Source organism: Dipodomys ordii, unplaced genomic scaffold, assembly GCF_000151885.1.
Source record: "Dipodomys ordii isolate 6190 unplaced genomic scaffold, Dord_2.0 Scaffold84, whole genome shotgun sequence".
Classification (NCBI taxonomy): domain Eukaryota; kingdom Metazoa; phylum Chordata; class Mammalia; order Rodentia; family Heteromyidae; genus Dipodomys; species Dipodomys ordii.
The window spans coordinates 6,743,733-6,764,525 of record NW_012267300.1 but is presented as its reverse complement, the minus strand read 5'-3'; the positions used below and the strand labels follow the sequence as shown (position 1 = coordinate 6,764,525).

At 40.4% G+C, this 20,793-nt stretch overlaps 1 gene segment (V, D, J or C); it reads left to right on the top strand.

The window, feature by feature from the left end:
* The window catches only part of LOC105992511, an 854,274-nt gene that overhangs the window by 717,932 nt on the left and 115,549 nt on the right, over positions 1–20,793 (top strand).

The window sequence follows — 20,793 nt, the reverse complement described above, 5'->3', positions numbered from 1 at the left end:
AGGAGGAGGCTACAATGCTTGATAAGAAATGTACTCATTATCTTGCCCATGTAATTGTAACCCCTCTGTACAGTATTTTCACAATAAAAAAATTTAAAATAAATAAATAAATAAAAGAAAAAAAAAGAGAAAAAACATAGGGCAAAAGTAATGAATGGTGGCATTTGCTCTAAGCAATTTTCTTAGAGTTTCATAAAGGATTTTTCTACATAGCCAAAGAGCTCTGGATATAGGATGCATAATAAAGACTTCCCAAAGTGACATCCAGATTCTCCCCAACAACTCACACCATGAAAGGTGGTCTAGGGAACAGGGCTTGGCAGGTGAGGAGGCTCCCCTTCCTTTCTTTAGCATCACAGTATACACTGCCTGCCATCTTGCCCAACATGGAGGCCAGGCTCCATCTCTAACATTCTATACTATTTTGATGATTACTGCTTCAATAGGGTCCTTCACCCTCCTTTCCTTTCTCTTTCCCCACCTGCTTGTGGCGAGTCTTTGAAGTCATTATTAGCTCCATTTCACATGTGAGGATATGGAGCTTCATCAAGTCTAAATAGCTTCCTTCCAGAAGCCAAAGTTGAGGTCTGGCATGAAAGCTGACAGAGGAGGGAATGGAGGGGGTGAGGCTATGGGGTAACCAAAGTAGTCCCTTAACTACAGCAACATCTGAATTGAACAACAGGGTAACAAGGGTGTGAAATCCAGCCATCAGCTGATACAGAGGTTATTTTGGTATCTTGACCACGTCTCCTAGTGAGGAAGTGGGGATGGGGACCTAACCCTTCTTCTGCCCCCCTCCAGATTCCTCTCCAACTTTTAAACTGGTTGTAATTTATGTTTAAAACCAATTGCAACCAAGTACTGGTGTCTCATGCCTGCAATCCTAGCTACTCAGGGGGCTGAAATCTGAAGATCACAGTTCAAAGCCAGCTGGGGCAAGAAAGACTATGAGACTCTTATCTCCAATTAACCACCAGAAAACCAAAAGTAGAGCTGTGACTCAAGTGGTAGAGCACAAGCGTTGGGCAGAAAAGCTCAGGGACAGTGCCCTGAGTTCAAGCCCCACAACCACCACCAACAACAACAAAAACTGATTCCAATTCCAATTCCCTGGCTTAAGGGGGATAGGTGGTATCTAGTGCCACCCCTCCCTACCTGACCCAATCTGCCTGGCTTTTCTTCCAGGCCACAGAAGAGGAAGTGAGCCTGTATAGCCCTTCCTTCTGTTAAGGGTAGCCAGTTGAGGGTATCTGGCAATTCTCATGGAATTTGCTGTCTTTTCCTAGTTTTCATGACCCTGACTAGAATGGCAATGATAGGTCTAGGGCTGGGAAATGAGGGCTGGAGAAATTCTATGAGTTCTGTCAGGTCCACAGAATTGCTACTTTTACCACCCATGTACATCCACGCTTTGAGGCAAAATATCCTAGTGTGTCTCTTCCATTATCAATGACTTATCATTTAGACAGCAGCAACACTAGAGCTCAAGATTTGATATCCACAGTTCTCTGCATTCAAAAATGAGCAAATGAACTCAAAAACTCCTGTGGTGGGTTGAGATACAGGAGAAACTGTGCAAAGAATAGAAATTAATTTTTGACCAAACCTTCTCTGCTTTAGGTAAGGTCATAGCACCCTGCAGGGTCCCAGACAAACTCAAATTAAGCCCTGTTTCCTGCTCTTTAATTGAACACACTTACCCCAAATATATATCAAAATAATAGTATCATAAAGCTTTAAATTGTTTGATCAGGCACTTCATTTATTCTTCCAGAAAATAATATCTCTCATATCTGCTTAATTTGCTTCATAACATTTATCATCCTTTGCTGTGCTGTTTTTCTTATTTGAGGGTTTTTTCCTTTTGGAGAAGGGGTTGCTATTGTTGTTATTGTTTAGTTTGGTTGGTTGGTTTTAGTGTGGACTGGAGTTGAACTCAGGGCCTAGGTGCTATTACTTATCTTTTTCATTCAAGACAGGCACTATACCACTTGAGCTATATCTCCATTTTTGGATGTTAATTGGAAATAAGAGTTTCATGGACTTTCGGGCCAGTGAAGTCTTCAAATCTCAATCCTCAAAGCTCAGTCTCCTTATTAGCTAGGATTACAAGAATAAGTCACTGGCACTCAGCTCTTTTTTGGTTTTTGTCCAGCTGACCCCTAGAATAAAATATCCTTGATGGCAGGAATTTTTGTCTGATTTGTCCTTACATTTAGAGTACATTTGTCCAACATTTAGAGTAAGTCTAAATGAATTAGGCACTTGATAAATATCTTAAGCACAGGCTTGAATAAACGGGGCCCATATACTCCGCACCATGCTGGATACTGGGACACAAGATAGTGTTCATTCTGCCCTCTGAGCCTCACTCTCCCTCTAACAAAATGCAGTCAATAGACAGCAATTAAATTTTCTGAAGGATTGACAATATCTCATTTAAAATATCAGATAGCTTCCTCTTGAAGAAGAGACAACAATACTCTAAAGTTTCTTGGGCAAAGACTGTGGCAGTAGCAAAATGGGGAAGATAGCAAGCTTCCTCTGTCCACTTTTTCTTGCCTTTGAGCCCCTAGGCCCCAATTCTGGAGTCTTGGCCTCTCAGGAGGAAAACTGAGCACTTTTTCATTTCATGAAGGAATTTTTCACACTTTGTTCCCAAACAGACTAGTGTAGGCCTAATGGTTCATAACATAACACATTTTCCTAAACAGAAGAGCAATCCCTAACCCTCCTTCACCATAACACCAACACCACCATAATCATCACCATACACCACCACATGATTATGGTATCCCTTCGGAAGGTAGAATCCATTGGTATCTTTTTTTCTTTTGGTGCCAGTACTGGGGCTTGAACTCAGGGCCTCTCAATCTGGCTTGGCATTTTTTTTTCTACCAGGCTGGCACTCTACCCATTGAGCCACATCTCCATTTCCAGGGGATTTTTTTTTTTTTGCTAATTAATTGAAAGTGAGAATTTCATGGATTTGTCTGCCTGGGTGGCTTCAAATCGGGATCCTCAGATCTCAGCCTCCTGAGTAGCTAGGGTACAGGCATACAGCACAGACAGAAGATTCTATATTTAAATAATAAACCTGAGTCATAAGTTTCTTTTTACCTGCATGCAAATGGCAGAATAGAGAAGTTTAAATTATCCTTTTCTGACTTATAGACAAAAGTCTCATGAGTATTTATAACTTCAGAAAGAGAAATGTCAGTATAAGTATATTATATGGGCAGCAAGTTATGAAGAAGGAAAATCAATCCCAAGTATGGACTTTTAGAGATTAAAGTTGCTTTCATATAATGTAACAACATTCATTTATTCATTCAATAACAATATATTAAGTGCCTACTATAAGCCAGGTACTTTTTTTAGAAACACTGGGAATATAGCTCCTAGAAGCTTAAGAAGCTTATATTTTATTTTTTTAAGAAGCTTACATTTTAGTAGAGCTAAACACAATTTTTTTAAATGAGCAAAATATATGTTATATGGTGGCAATTTCCATGTGGAGGGAGTGACTGATTGTTGCCAAGGGGCTCAGAGATTACAAGTATCAGTCAGGTTGTTAGAAAGGTTACAGTAAGAAACTAACATTCCAGCAAAGTCCCTGGTGTGGATTAGGGAAATCAATATTTTAAATCCTGGCATTTGCTGGATTCTTCTCTCCTAAATAACATTTTTGTGGGGTTTGGGGAGAAGTTTACGGGGGCTTGAATTTAAGTCTGATAACTTCTGGCTTTTTGCTGGTTAATTAGAAATACAAGTCTCATAGACATTTCTACCCAGGCTTTGAACTGTGATCCTCAGATCTCAGCCTCCTGAGTAGCTAGAATTACAGGCATGAACCTGTATAGTAGCATGAACCTGCAATATAGTAGCACAACTTTTCTGTAAGAACAACTTTTTCTTTTCATCCCGCTGACAGCTCTCTCACAGTAGTTTACACTTTCATTGTTTAGGATTAATTAAGGAATTCTATTAATTAGTTTAAAGTATGTGGAGAGCAGTATGGAAGAGGTCCAGAAAAGATCAAAACTCAACATGAAAAGAAATAATGGAGAATTAAATTATTGACAAGTGGAAATGGGACATGGAATGTGCAAGCCCTCTGCCTTGATGCTCTCTCTCTTTATGTGACCACATTCTAGGGACTGGTAAGCACATCAAATCATCTCAACCATCAAAAGAAAAGGTTGCTAAATGGATGATGCATTTCCCTCACGGGTCTCCGGCTCACTCTGCCCTTGCAGCTCTGGGAGAAAATCTGCCATCTCATCTGCACATACCTGTCAATACGCCTCCCCACAGATGCCCCCAGCATATCTGGTGAAGCCAAAATAATAAGTAGCTCACCCGGCAAGGTTCTTGCGCTTTCTTCCTCTCCAGGGAGCCAGGCTCAGGAATGAGGTGACTATGAAGAAACTCAGGTGCCCTTAAAATCTCCAGTCTAGTTCTAGAGATTCAGCATCCAGGGTCGCTGGGCACACTGGAACCAGATGGCCCAGGGAAGGTAGTTTTCATATTCACTGGCCCCAGACAGTGTTCCCCAGAGCCTGCAAGAAAAGAAGTCAATAACCACAGGGACAATGCCAAGAAACTGCATGTGGGCTTGCAATGTCCCCACTCTATCACATCAAGGGCCTTCTCTGACATCAGGACCTCAGCTGGACTTGTATCACACCTGTGTGTCAGGAGTGATTGATAAAAGATTCATTGCCTTGGTTTTTTTGTTTTGTTTTGTCAGTCATGGGGTTTGAACTCTGGGTGTGGATGCTGTCCCTGCACTCTTCAGCTCAAAGCTAGCACTCTACCACTTGAGCCACAGCGCCACTTCCGGTTTTCTGGTGGTTGATTGAAGATAAGAGTCTCATGGACTTTCCTGCCCAGACTGGCTTTGAACCATGATCCTCAGATCTCAGCGTCCTGAGTAGCTGGGATTACAGGCATGAGCCACCAGCACCCGGCTATTTCCTTGATTTTCTAAAGAAGTAAAGAAGGGTCTCCTGCACCAAGTTCATAAACAAGAACACAAAGAACCACCAGGTGGTTCAGTGAAAATGACCTTTCTCTTTACAAAGAACCAATTTGTAAAGAATGAGTTTCAACTAAGTCCCCTTCCTATATGCAGGGCAATCTTAATTACCATCTTGTTCAACCTCTACAGTTGACTATATAGAAAGTGAAGAATGTCCACTGCCACACAACCAGCTAAGGGAAAAGCCTGAAGAACCCAGGAGTATGTACAGTCCTGCCAATCACATACACCCCCAACACACACACACACACACACACACACACACACACCTGGGTGGAAAATCATTCCTCCCAGACAAGTTGAGCCCATGACTAGGGGCTTCAAAGCTTGAAGAATGAGAAGTTTCTTCTGTGCTGTGGGAGTGTAAAACCCAGAAAGAACCTCCAGAGATGTTACCTACAGTTTAGTCTGAAGTTTCTCGTGCTTTGTGGCTTTTTATGTTTGTTTTTTGTTGTGGTTGTTGCTGTGGTTGTTTGTTTTTATGTTTTCACATTACTAGGGATTGAAACGAGGACCACATGCATGCTAAGTATGCACTCTACCTCTTTGGCTACACCTCCAGCCCTTCTGTTTTTATATTTTGTTCCTAAAATAAAGTCTTTCTAATTTTGCCAGAGCTAGAATTGAAGATCCTCCTGTCTCCACCCCTGTATATCCCCTGGGATACACACGCATGCACCCCATGATAGGATTGTCTAACTCTTTCTAAACAAATGCCATGAAATCTCAATCCCTGCCCAGAGTTCCTTTGCATTCCTACAATACCTGCACAGAGCAGATGTTCAGTCCATGTTTCTGAGTGAGAAAAGGTTGGTCTTCTTTCTCATCTCAACCTGCATGACTTTGTTCAGTAGGGACTCTCTACTGAGGAATAGAGCCAGAGCTTGAAAGGCAGTATCTCCTTCAGACACAATATATTATACACTCCACATTTTTTTACTTTCAAAATAAAATCAAGTCAATAATATGACAGTGTTATTAAGAAGAAGAAAGCTAATGAGTGCTATGGGATTATAGGAATGACAGTTTTATTATATGCAGCACTGCTCAGCCTCTCACATAGGATTATAACCCTGGTCCATTTCTGAGTTCCTCTGAGTGAGACACAAAAAAGTTAGACAGGGTTTAATTGCTGCATTTAAGAACTGCTATACAATGGAGAAGAAACCCTCTAGCCTGTGACTTGTGTTCAAGCCCTAGCTCTGTCCTGTGAGAACTTGAACCCATCATCTCAACCCTCCAAGCCCATTTGATACAGCCTAGGATCCCATCCAGGGCTCACTATCTACAATCAGTTATCTTCCTTTCCTGAGCTGAGAAAAAGAAAAGGCTTCCCAAAACTTCATCAAAAAGGAGTTTAAGCCGGGTGCTGGTGGCTCACGCCAGTAATCCTAGCTACTCAGGAGGCTGAGATCTGAGGATCGTGGCTCAAAGCCAGCCCAGTCAGGAAAGTCCGTGAGACTCTTATCTCCAATTAATTACCAACAAAGCCAGAAGTGTAGGTGTGAAGCACATGGTAAAGCACCCAGGCCTCCACTTCAAGCAGCACACACACACCAAAAAATATGGTAACAGAGGGACTGGGAAAGTGGCCCAGTGGTAGAGTGCTTGCCTTGCATGTATGAGACCCTGGGTTCGATTCCTCAGCACCACATAAGCAGAAAAAGCCAGAAGTGGCACTGTGGCTCAAGTGGTAGAGCACTAGCCTTAAGCTGAAGAGCTGAGGGACAATGCCCAGGCCCAGAGTTCAGGCCCCACAACCAACCCCACCCCCGCCAAAAAAAATAAAAAAATAAAAATAAAAATTTTATATATATATATATATATATATATATATATATATGAGATGACAGGAGTCCATTGAGAGCCTGGGATACTGGGTTCCAGGCCCAGCACAATGAGGGGAAAGAAGGAGGGACAGAAGGAGAGGGAGACAGGGGGAAGGGGAAAGGGGGAAAGAGGGAGAGGTGGAGAGGGAGAAGGTTGGGGGAAAGGAAGAAAGAGGGGGAGGGGAGGGAGGAGGGGGAGGGAAAGTTGAAGTGGGAAAGGGGAAAGGGAGAGGGAGAGAGAAGGGAATGGGAGAGGGAGAGGGAAAAGAATGGGGAAAGGGAGAAGAAAAGGGAGAGTTAATTTACAGGGACTTTGTCCAGGGAAGATGGGTGGAAAAGCCAGGGAGTCAAAGCCACCATCTTCCAGAAACTCATGTTCCTAAAGGCTATCTGTGCCAAATCCCATGTTAGGAAGAAGCTATTCAAGATCTACCTCTTTAGTGGAGCTCTCAGCCTATTAAAAAAGAAAAGACTTTGGACAAGTCAGTAGATCTCTTTGAGCTGTTTCCTTCAGCACTGAACTATACAAATTTCTGTCAAGAGGACTTAGCCTTTGGGCAAAGGGGATCAGGATTTAGGAAGCAGAGATCCCTGCCCTACTGACTCCTTTATGTAACCCCAAAGGATAAAAATCACAAAAAGAAATCAAATGAAATACACCATGATTAATCAAAGAGGATTGAAAGTCATCGCTAACCTGACACCTACCTTGCATTGCCTCATGCTCATCTCCCTTGAGACACTCCTCTTCTCTAATGCTTCCTCGTTATTCTCAAAAACTATGATCACTCAAGGTTGAAGCTTTTAATCTCCCATGTATGAAAGGATATGCAAATAGAGTTCAGTTTCCTATTGAATCCTTGCCAAGGTCTTAGCCTGGCAGTTCTGGGAAAGAAGCCAAAGACCTCATATTTCTTGGCTGTTAAAATTCTCTCATCTGTGTTCAAGACTGCAGCCTGGACACCAGATCTGGTCTCACACTTTCCCAAGTCTTCAGAAGAAATCCCTTAGAATGTTCTGGCAAGAAAGTAACATACTTCTCCCAAATAACCAGATAGAGCATTATCTGGTTATATTTGGGGGGTCATAAGGACAAAATAAAAACAGAAAGTGTGCATTTTTCTATTATGGCCTCAGAATAATAATTAAGTGCTGATAATAATTAGGTCTTACTTCATCTTGCAGTAGGTCATCTGTACCTTCAGTATGATATAGTGTGCCTACACAGGATGTAAGAGGCAAAGTCTTCAGTGGCAATAATAGCCCTGAATAGTATTCAGAATCACAATGCCTGAAAACACAAGACTGCTCAGGGTATTTTGGAGTGGAAGGATCTGTTAAACAGAACCAAGGACTGCATTAATCATTCCATGTTGTCCTCACCCAAAATAGTAGCTGCCATTTTTACTTACCATGGGGCATCTGGCCCCAAGCGTACTGAAATGTTCTCAGTAGTCTGATGGAGAACTATATGTTCTGAGCTACGTTAAATCTGACTGTTTATTAAGCATGTAAGTGCAATGACTTATTTGTATTCCCCAGTATTTCCTTTCCAAAGCAGACTCCCACCAGGGCTTTCCAGTGTGTTCTCATTTCTATTACAAGGTCAACATACAAGTTAAAATTTTTGATTTCTTCAGAAAATTCTTTGGGAAGATTTCCTCTTTCATGTCTCAGTTATTCCAGGAAAACTAGACTACCTAATGACAGAATGTCAGGATTTTTGTTTTGTTTTGTTTTTGTTGGTCATGGGGCTTGAACTTAGGGACTGGATGCTGTCCCTGAGCTTTTTCACTCAAAGCTAGTACTCTATTACTTTGACCTACAACTCCACTTCTAGTTTTCTGGTGATTATGTGGAGATAAGAGTTTCACAGACTTTCCTGCCCAGACTGACTTCAAACCACAACCTTCAGATTTCAGCCTCCTGAGTAGTTAAGCTTATGGCCATGAGCCATCAGTACTCAGATAGGATTTTTTTAATGCTCTGTTATTGTTATCAACCCTATCATTCACTTGGTATCTCCTATAACATTTACTTCTAATATCTCTCTCTATTTGTTGGGCTTTAACTCAGGGCCTGGGCTCTGTCACTTAAGTTTTTCACAAAATGCTGGCTCTCTACCACGTAAGCCACACCTCCACTTCCAGCTCTGTGGTGGTTAACTGGAGATAAGAGTCTCATGGTCTTTTCTGCCTAGAGTATATTCAAATCAGGCTCGTCAGATCTCAACATCCTGAGTAGTTAGGATTACAAGCACAAGCTACTGGTGCCTAGCTCTGTATTCTTGATCCTTCACTTTTTAAAATCATGTCTGTTTGTTTAACTCTAGTCATAATATGGATACTATGAGCCTCTCATTATTTCTTCTAGTCTCTCAAACTGACCTAAGTCTACATCTTTCACAAATGATCACTCTCAGACTATTTACATCTCAACATGGGAGTGACATAAAATAGGTCCTTTCCTATTCATTTTTTGTTGTTGGTTGGTTGGTTGGTTTGGTTTGGTTTGGTTTAGTTTGCGTTGGATTGGATTGGATTGGATTTTGTCTTGTTTTTGTTTGGGGTATGGAGGACGTTGGGGTCTTCTTTTTTCTTCCTCCTCCTCTTCTTTCTCCTTCTTCTTCCTCTTCTTCTTCCCCTCACCTCTTCCCACACAAATCTGAAATTTAGCACCACCTTGTGTCATTTGTGAGTATTTTATTCTCAAAGACGTTCTAGAGTGGCATTCTGCAGCTAAACCTGAACTTCATCTACCTACTGAACTCAGAAGTACCTAGCTCAGAAAGATTCAGGGGTTTCTACCTACTTCCTCATTATATGTATCCCTGGGAAGTTTAACTCATTGACATTATATTCCTGTAGAGATCACAACTGAAATCTTGGATTGTATCAGATATACAGAGCCAATAAAGCTCCCTAGCAAAGATTTGAATGTACCATTTCGTGGACTGCATAGGAGCTACTTATATGACATACATATCTCCTTAGATGACCGCAATTCTGGCCTAATAACATACCTTGTTCTACAAAGTATTCATAATAGTCCTGGTCTATTTGAAAATAACCCAACAATGGCTTGTGCCAATGTGGAAGGACAAAGACAAGGACAAGGAATCTGGCTCCCGAGAAAAATTTTCTTCTCTCCAATAGAAAGAGTCCAAGGACTCTTTGTAAAATAGATCTCTAATAGATCTTTAATCTGTTCCAGTTTAACACTTCCCCCATAATTTCTGTACATTGTTTACACACATACAGAATTTAGAGATGAAAACTGAGACTCTATCCTATGTAAACTAATCAAGACAACTCTCAGAACAGATTCACTGAACAATGAGGAACATTGAAAGCTTTTTTTTCTCATTAAAATAAAGCTTTCTTCCTACCATGGATTTTCCTCTGAATAGACTGCTTGCCAGAGTAGTTGGGATGATTCTACCATGGCTTTTTGGCTTCCGTCTCCTAAGCCATCTGGCCTCCATCCGGTCTGGAAGATGGAACTCCTGGTTCAGCAGTATGGATACCACTACACTGATATAGTAATCAAACCTAACTATAGATCTTGGCTAATAAATCTGGAAATGTCTGTGATCTAAGACAGAAGTGGGAAGTGTTGTGACAGATGGGGTTTGAATGAGGGGAAAATGCTCATGTCCGCTGCTGCTGACTTGGTCTTCTTACCAGCTGCCTAGAAATAACAGATGCCGCTTCCTTCTGAGGCACCAGAGGCCTCCCCCCAAAATGTCCACATCCTGTGGTTCCTTGTATCCCCTAACACCCCATATTTGAGATCCTTTCCAATTCACAGAACAAAGAGCTGCTGGCTTTGGCCCAATTCACAACAGATGTGAGCCATAACCACCAACTACCCAGGAAGCATTCTCCATAGCAAGCCATGAGAACCAGCTTCTTAGAAATCCCTGGGCCTGTGGTCCTGTCAATCAGTTAACATCTGCTCAGAGACAGACTGGAAGACTTTCCCCAGAGCACCTCTGGGTAGTTAATTCATTCTGTTGGGAATAAAGTACTGTTGCTATTATTTATGAAGGTTGAAACAGATTTAAGGAAACTAGATAGTACCATGACTTAACATTTACTTTAGGAAAACACACAGTTCCATCTACAAGTCTGAACTAATGCCTTCTCATATCGTGAGCTTGTTCATCTCACTCTCTGGGTCCCACATAGTGGCTATGCACCAGACAGACATTCAAAGTCATGATCAGCAGGACTCTGTCTCTTTGCATATAGCACAATGGGGATGGAGATTCTGATGGTCAGAATGCCATTACTCACTTGCAGCCAGGCCTTGCAAGGATGTCCTTGTGTTAAAGTTAGTTACCCCTATATCTACATGAAGGTTTTTTTTTCATTCACTATTTTTCCTCTAGGGAAACAGTCTTTGTTGTATGCTGTCTACTTAGTAAAGCTAAGAAATACAGGAAGGAAAAAGACAAAGTACAGAAAGAGAAACATAAAGATAGTAGAACCAGGGAAAATACTGTTTGGACTCAGTAGTTTTGTCTGAGTTGATATTAACATGGCTTCCCCAGGTTAAAATCAGTATTAAGATGTGTATTTTAAAAAATTTGGATATCCTTGGGAGCTCTGAGAAAAGAAAAAAAAAGAATTCCAGGAGTACTACTGGCAAAAAAAATAAAAGTGCTTAACTGTGGCTGAAAGGATCCCAGAATTCAGCATCTTGACAATGGGTAGACTACCACAGCCAGCCTCTGTGGACTCTGTGGCTTTCCCTTCTCATCACATTTCCCAAGGGCTTCTATTCTATTCCTTGCAAAACCCAATTGCAAGAAATAACCTAAAACTAATTGGCACTAGTATTGGAGTGATGAAAAATAAAGGACGACTTTGGCTTTCTTGATGCCAGAAAGAGAGGGGAAACTTGGTACTTTAAAAGAGATAATAAGCTAATGTCTGAAGCAATTATGGTAAAAATTTTTAAAGCTTGAGAAAAAATTGCCTAAAATGTAAAATGGAAAGCTGTTTTCTCTCTAGAGGCTCCACGTGGATCACATATAGGAAATGCAGAGGTTCCCAGAGTGGCCCTTCTCCTCCCATGATCTGGAACAGGCTAACTAGAGCAACCTGCCAAAGAAAAGAGATCTGACCTTGGAGAGAGGCATTGCAGCAGAGCAGAGTTGAGGTAAGGGTGGGAGGGGCTACCTGGAAGAGATCCATTTTATTTATTTTTGGGGGGGTCTGGTCGTGGGGCCTGAACTCTGGGCCTGGGCGCTGTCCCTCAGCTCTTCAGCTCAAGGCTAGCGCTCTACCACTTGAGCCACAGCGCCACTGCCGGCTTTTTTCTTTTTCCTTATGTGGTGCTGAGGAATCGAACCCAGGGCCCCAGGTATGCAAGGCAAGCGCTCTACACTGAGCCACCTTCCCAGACCAAGAGATCCATTTTAGTACCAGCAAATGTTTTGCTCTGCAGGGAAACAGGCAGCCTAGTCAGTGAGCAAGCCCATGGATGACCTTGGGAGGGAAAGGAGGGCTGGGTCTAGGATGTTGCCCCCATTGGTTAGTTGACAACTAAACTCAACCAACCTCTCCCTACAATTCATTATAGAAGTCTACACTGAAAGAAAATTAAATTTGAAAACCTTTTGTATAACTAAAGATGCTAAAATTATAATAACCATTTTTTCAAAGTTAATTGAAGGAAAATAGAAGAAAAACAAAGAAAACCAAACCTGCTACCAATAAGCAACTACATTTACCATTCTGGTATATATTTCCAGGGATTTCATTTTCAATATACAGATAATCATAAAGTCTGTAAATGTAATCATAGACTATTTCACATTTGTCTCCTTTCACATATTGGATACTTTTTAATCTATATTTTAATAAGCTACGTTAATGTTGTATCTAGGGACATACTATGTTTTATTCAATTTTCTTATGGCTAGGTACCTAGGGATCTTCAATATTTTTCCCATTATAAAAATTTGCTGTGATGAACATGTCTATACATATAATTTTTTATTCTTTAAAATGATTATAGTTGTGTGAGATAAAATTAAATAAAAATTTACTTATATTATGTATGCATTATATAAAATGAAGTAAGCAAGCCCTCATTTTTCTCAGAACTTCCAAAGTAAGGTTTAGGCCAACTTAATATATATAAATCCTTCGGGTTGTAGATGGAAGTATTGAATTTTACTTTCAATGTTAAATGTGTTTATTTCATTACATATACATATTTATAAAATAATAAAAGTTTTTGCCAGTCCTGGGGCTTGAACTCAAGGCCTGAGCGCTGTCCCTGAGCCTGTTTGTGCTCAAGGCTAGCACTCTACCACTTGAGCCACAGTGCCATTTGCAGACTTTTCTGATGGAGATAAGAGTTTCAAGGACTTTCTTACCCAGGCTGGCTTCAAATTGCAATTCTCAGATCTCAGCCTCCTGAGTAGCTAGAATTACAGGCATGAGCCACCAGCACCTGGCTTAAATAAATTATTAATTCCTATTTCTTTCCAGTCTGGTAGTTAATAAAAATAACTCTGTTCAAATTCTTCACAAGCATCTCAAATCTATCTATTTGTTATAACTAGCACCATACTGTATATGTTCAAATATTTTCCATATTAAGCTTGCTTTTATTTAGGTTAAGTATAGCCTATATCAATGCATATATGTTTTTACAATACCCCTTTTGAGCTACAGCAACTATTTGCATAAGAGCTGCTGCTTTAACATTTATCCACTAAGCAAAGATTCCTGATCTCTACAATAAGAGATATTCTTTAAAGAGTTGTTTAATCAATACCAAACACAATTGTGAAGGCATTGGGAGACCCAAGAATAATTAATTTTCTGTAATTATGCAGTTATCTTTTAACACCATAAGTTGACTTTCAGGCACAGACATGAGTTAGCATTGGGTGAAACCAGTCCAGATTAGGGTACCTTTATTCAACTGTACTTCATCTAGAAATAAAATACTTGAATCTGGTGCTGGTGACATACTGTAATCCTAGCTACTCAGAAGGTTGAGATCTGAGGGTCACAGTTCAAAGCCAGCCCAGGCATGAAAGTCTGTGAGACTCTTTTCTCCAATTAACTACCTGAAAGTGGAGTTGTGGCTCAAGTAGTGGAGCATCAGTCTTGCAAGACAAAAATCTAAGGCCCACACCCTGAGTTGAAGCCCCAGTTACTGACATACACACAAAATAAACAAATAAAATACTTGATTATAAACATTGCCTTTTGTAATTTTTGTAAGAAATTGAATATAAAGTGACACTTTCTTTAAAGATAAGAAACTTCATTTTATAATGAAGCATATGTAATATTTTTTTCTCACAGTAAATCCCCAAAGAAGAAATATTTGCTCAAACTACTGTATTTTGGCCTTTTGATATTAATTGGCTTCCAATAATAATATAACAGATTATTTGACTACAACATATTGACAGTATTAAAGAATCACCTTTTAACTGTCCATAAAACTAGTTTGTCAATTATTTATTTACATTTTTATTACTAGAAGGTTAAAGTATTTGTCCAAGTTTGTTAACCATTAATTTTCTTCATTTGCCCATTTGCCATTTATTTCTTTAGGTTTTCAGTATTTGAGTTGCTGGTTTCTGTGATTATAATAATTTTGTGCATCTAAGTTTAAGAACTAAAACACAATCAAAGCACTGGGAATTCTGTCTCTTGTGGATAGGAGAAGGTGGTGATGGCAGCATGCCAAGAAAGGGGGGAAAAGGAAGAAGAAGGTTTTTATACTACTGCATTTCACTGTGCCTTACCACTTAGGTTGAAGCATAGTAAGCTTTTATTCAAAAACACTCAGCTGTGAGCCTTGTGCCTCCATGCTAAGAGAGAGGAAGCTCATTGAGTGTCTTGGGGAAATAATAGTTCAACTCTTGCCCCTTCCTTACCTTAACTCTTTTTTTCTTCTTTCTTTTTTTCTTTCTTTTTTCTTTCTTTTTTCTTTCTTTTTTCTTTCTTTCTTTTTCTTTCCTTCTTTCCTTTCTATCTTCTTTCTTTCCTTATTTCTTTCTTTTTTCTTCTTCCTTTCCTTCCTTCTGTGATTACTTTCTTTCTTCCTTCCTTTCTTTCTTCCTTCTTTCCTTTCTTTTTCTTTCTTTTCCTCTCTCCCTCCCTTCCTTCCTCCTTCCTTTTTCTTTCTTTTTTTTTTTTTTTGGTCGGTCGTGGGGCCTGAACTCTGGGCCTGGGCGCTGTCCCTCAGCTCTTCAGCTCAAGGCTAGTGCTCTACCACTTGAGCCACAGCACCCACTTCCAGCTTTTTCTGCTTATGTGGTGCTGAGGAATCGAACCCAGGGCCTCATGCATGCAAGGCGAGCACTCTACCACTGAGCCACCTTCCCAGCCCCTTCCTTTTTCTTTCTTTCTTTCTTTCTTTCTTTCTTTCTTTCTTTCTTTCTTTCTTTCTTTCTTTCTTTCTTTCTTCCTTCTGATGCTAGTACAGGGGCTTGAACTCAGGGACTGGTGCTGTCCCTTAGTTTTTTCACTTAAGGCCTGTGTTCTACCACTGAAGCCACACTTTGACTTCTAGCTTTTTGCTGGCTCATTGGAAATAAAAGTCTCACTGACTTTACTGCTTGGGCTGACTTGAAACCACAATCTTCAGATCTCAACCTCCTGAGTAGTCAGGATTACAGGTGTGAGCCACCAGCACTCAACCTTGACTTTTTCTTTAGACATTTACTCCTCATCAGCTATCGCAATCATTTCAGAATAGGAATGAGTACCTCTAAAATCATTAGCAATAAATAATGCCAGCCATACACCTCCACATTGGGACTATAAAATAGAGTATGAAGGACAACTATAGAGAAAAGAACACAACATGATGGATACCTGGTTGCACATTGATTATAAACCAAGAAATTGAATTCAAAAGTGCATGACTAATTTTTTTTTTCCTTTCAGAGAACTGAATGCCAGACTTGGAAGGTGGCTCAGTGGTAGAGTGCTTGCCTTGCATGCATGAGGCCCTGGGTTCAATTTTTCAGCACCACAGAAGCAGAAAAAAGCCAAAATGGCACTGTAGTTCAAGTGGCAGAGCGCTAGCCTTGAGCTCAAGAACTGAGGGACAACGCCCAGGTCCAGAGCTCAAGCCCCACGACCAACAAAAAATAAAACAAATGGGAAAGGGAAACAATGAGGAAGCAACAGTGCTTGATAAGAAATGTACTTGTTATCTTGCCCATGTAATTGTAACTTCTCTGTACGGTATTCTCACCAAAAAAAATTTACTTTAATAAAAACAAAAAACAACTAAATGCCTCCTACAAAATGAAGCAAGGTCTCAGAAAATTTGCTGCCCAGTGAATTTCATCTCAATGTAGTTTGATGTAATTGCAGTGTTGCAACTTTTTTAAATAATGTCATCCCTGAAAGTGGGTCTGTAAGGTAAGGTTTTGATACTGAATTCCCAAATCCTGATTCAGGCCTCATTTAATGAGAATATTTTCAAGTGAGGGAGTAATAGTGGCAAGAATGTAGCACCAGACAAGTGGCCCCAGGATGTGATTTAAAAATGCAGACTGAGTGCTTGCTTTGGCAGCACATATATTAAAATTGGAATGATGCAGAGAAGATTAGCATGGACTCTGTGCAAGGATGACACACAAATTCATGAAGCGTTCCATATTTTTTGCAAACCTCTAAGTTGTGGAGCAATCCCTTACTATCTATAATGTACTGTATCACTCAATCAAAAATTGAAAGAATGGAAACGCAAAAAAAAAAATGCAGACTGAGCAGGGTGCTGGTGGCTCACACCTATAATCTTAGTTACTCGGGAGGCTGAGATCTGAGTTCCAGTCCAACCCAGAAAGAAAAGTCTGTGGGACTTTTATCTCTAATTAACAAGCAAAATGTCAGAAATGAAGCTGTGTCTCAAGTGGTAGAGTGCCAGCTTTGAATAAAAAAGCTAAGGGACAGACAGTGCTAAGGCTCTAGAGTCAAGCCCCACTACTGGTACCAAAAAAAAAAAAAATTTTAAGCAAACTGTTCATAAATAAAACTTGACTCTTTGGAAAGTCCCAAATAAATACACAGTTGAAGAAAATGTTTTGTTGTTGGCTGTTGTCAGAGACAACTGGTCCGTCTAGCTGGTAAAAGACTTCACCACAACTGGAAATATTTCAGAATCAAGGACTCTCCCTCTCTGGTTAAGGCCTACCAAGCAGTTTCCTTATTCCAGATAGAAACTATTTTCTTCCACCTACTTGAACTAACATTTGTGTGTGAGGGTGTGGGGGTGTGGGTGTGCGCATGTGTACGCGTGGCACATACACACACACACACACACACACACACACACAAGTGCCTGCGTGCATGCACCAGCACCAGTTTCATGGCTTGATTCCTTGAGATTTTTGCTCAAGGCTAATAACACACTCCACTTGAGCCACTTCCATTTCCAGCTTTTTGGTGGTCAATTGGAGAAAAGAGTCAAAGGGACTTGACTGCCCATGCTGGCTTTGAACCACAATTCTTAAATCTCAGCCTCCTGAGTAGCTAGGACTACAGGCATGAACTACCAGCATCTGGCTGATCTTACATTTTTGCAAGGTATTTCTTGAGTAGTAAGCAATAAGTCCATTCAATTGAGAGAATCAATCAATGCTAATAAAATAAATCTGAGAGCTTTTAAGATCTGGTCTCTCCTCACTCTTTACTTGACCCTGCATGAGTTTGATTCAAGGGCACAGAACTAATCTTTCATGATGGAATATAATCACCAGTTAGCACAGCAAGTCCAATTGCTTTTTGTCAATCTGGGAGAGCAATAGCAATGCACAAGTGAAGAAAAACATGCTTAGGCCTCTTTTCTAAGCTCTCCAAAATAATTGAGCATTTGACTTCAAACAGAGAATACATCAACTCAGTGAAAATCAGAAGAGCCCATTTTTAGGATCTGTGAACATATCACAGTGAAAACCTTACTTTTAGTGCAGAAATGGAATGTAACATCCTTACATTAGCTACCTGATAAAAGTTCAAGTGCATAATAATTTTTCAACATAGAGTGATGAGTGTATAGTATATCTTTCTGTATAGCAGACTCTAAGTATTCACAGTTACAGAAAGAAATATGACTAGGTTTGTGCTCCACTCAAAGAATCCATGCAGAAAATGATATTCCAAACCAAAGGGAAAAGAGTATAAAACACTATAAAGTATCAAGATACTTGTTGTTAGCCAGGTACCAGTGGCTTATGCCCACTATCCTGACTACTCAGAAGGCTGAGATATGAAGATTATAGCTTGGAGCAGAAAAATCCATGAGACTCAAGCTGGAACTGGAACTGTGACTCAAGTGGTAAGGCACCAGCCCTGAGCAAAAAAGCTAAGGAACAGTACCCAGGTCCTGAGTTCAAGCTTGCTCTTTCCTTGTGGGGTATACCTGTTACCATCTTATCCTGGGTGAGCAGTGTTGTCCTCAGCAAGCCTTTGTGTACATCTTGACATGACTTGGTATACATACACATACCCTCACACTTTATGAATGTAAATAAATCTTTAGTTCTAACAAGCAAAGAAGCAAAGAACTAGTAGGATTCCACAAAGCACCAACCAGATAAATTCATAAGATGAATACTATGGTTTGGCCATGGTCTGAGAATGTCCCACAATGGTTCATGTGACACCTTTAAGAGGTGGAGCCTATGGGAAATGATTAGGCCTCTGACACAAGGAATTAATGTAGTTCTTGTGGTAGCAAGGTTAATTCTTTCAAGAAGGTTTTTATCAAAGAACAAGCCTGGTCTCTCCCTGATCTCATTTGGCTTTCTGCATTACCATATGATCTCTTCTTCTGCTGCCATAATGCTATTCGCCATTATATGACTCAGCCAAAAGGATCTGCAGAACTAACATTTATTTTCAGCAAAAAGAATGAAAGATCACCACTGAAAGATAATATGCGTTCTGCAGATAATGTAGTCAGATTCTCAGGTCATCACTGAGCCCTCCTCTGTCATCAAACACAATCATCATAGACCCCAGGGAGATTCATGGTCCTTAACTCTAGAAATTCCAGCCAGAGTTTATAGGTCAGTTTCATTGTGTCTACATAGCTAAAAGCACAGTATTCTTAATGACTTCTGATTGCTTGCTCATCAATGCATCAAAGTCTATAATACAAGCCATTCATGGATCACTAGCAAGCAGACAGCACGTGAAATAGCAGCAGAGAAAGCCTGAGGTTTCTTGTACAGCCTTGGTAGCATGAACAACATAGAATTAGGATAGTGGTTCTATGAGTACAGCTCATGGATCTCCAAATATTTCAAGACTAGAGGATGTACCCATCCAATGTCATTTCATTTTGTTGGCTTGATATCCCTAAATTTGTCCCTGGTATTCTGAATCACAAAGCCTGGCCCCAGTGAGGATGAGACAGTACCATAGTAAACCTAGTCCCCATCCCCACATCCCTTCCCTTTAAAAATGGGTCTTTCTGGTACTGAAAATTGCCCAGCCTACTTTTTAAAAAAAAACTGAACTTTGGGGTTTTTTCACATATACCCTGTATTCTGTGCCTCCCTTTTCTCAGAAGAGCATCTTATACAATAATGAAAAGCCACATGCAGAAAGAAAAGTCCAGTCCAACCTAGAAGAGCACTCCAGAGTAGGAAATCAGAGTAGGAAAACATTTGAAATGTTTTCAAATAATAAATGCCTGATAGACCAAGGAATGCTTGTATTTGGCACATACACCAAAAGAATCATTACCTTCTGATACAGATACTCCATTTGTTGCATGGCCTTTGGAATTCAGTTCCAAACTGTGGGAATTCTCTGGATCTTTCTAGATTTTCTTACCTAAAAACATTAAGGACAAAATATATGATCCTCAAAGTGTCTCCCAAGTGTGACATTCTAAGATTCCTCTTCTGAGTATAATTGATCATTGATTACCCACATTAGTGGAAGAGAATGTGACTTGAATACTCCAAATATGTTGATAAAGTAAAACTCATTTCTATTTGGCTTCAGAATGTAACATTGTATGGAGAAAATTACAACAATCTAATCTTTCCAGTGATCCTTAAGCCAGGCTACTGCTAAAAATCAATTTGTTTGCAACTAATGATGCTATGCTCCACTAAACAAATGTAAGGTGATGCATTAAGAGTTAAGAAGAGGTAGAAAGATATGCCATAGCTTACCCTTTCTGAACCTAAAATACCTGATCCCCACAATGGATTCAAGGGAGCTTTTGAGCACTCCCTGAGTCAGGGTTTATACTGGCACAGAACACCCAGAGATGAACAAGAAAGATCCCTTCTCTGGAGGCTCTCTGCCTAATGAAGAAGAGATTTTTTAAGGGGAAGGGGGAGAGTTCTAAGTACAAAGATAGAAATAAGCATCAAATACCACAAAAATTCAAGGAGCGGTTAAGCACACAGTCCAGTCTATTTGTAGCACCAGGGATCTTTTCTAATTTTTTAAATTATATTTAAGTAGTTGTACAAAGAGATTTCAGGGGGCTGGGAAGGTGGCTCAGTGGTAGAGCGCTTGCCTTGCATGCACGAGGCCCTAGGTTCAATTCCTCAGCACCACATAAGCAGAAAAAAAGCCAGAAGTGGCGCTGTGGCTCAAGTGGTAGAGCGCTAGCCTTGAGCTGAAGAGCTGAGGGACAGTGCCCAGGCCCAGAGTTCAGGCCCCACGACTGGACCCAAAAAAAAAAAGAGATTTCAGTACAAACTGATTTCAGTCAGTTTAGAAGTACAATGCATCTTGATCAATGTCACTCAGTACCTCATGCTAGAGAGGCACTCTACCACTTGAGCCATGCCCAAACTCCCAATCTTGGATAGTCTTTCAGGACTCCCAAGGACATTAACAGCTATGTTAGACTCAGAAAAATAAGATGATTTAAAGAGGTGGATTAGAAGACAAG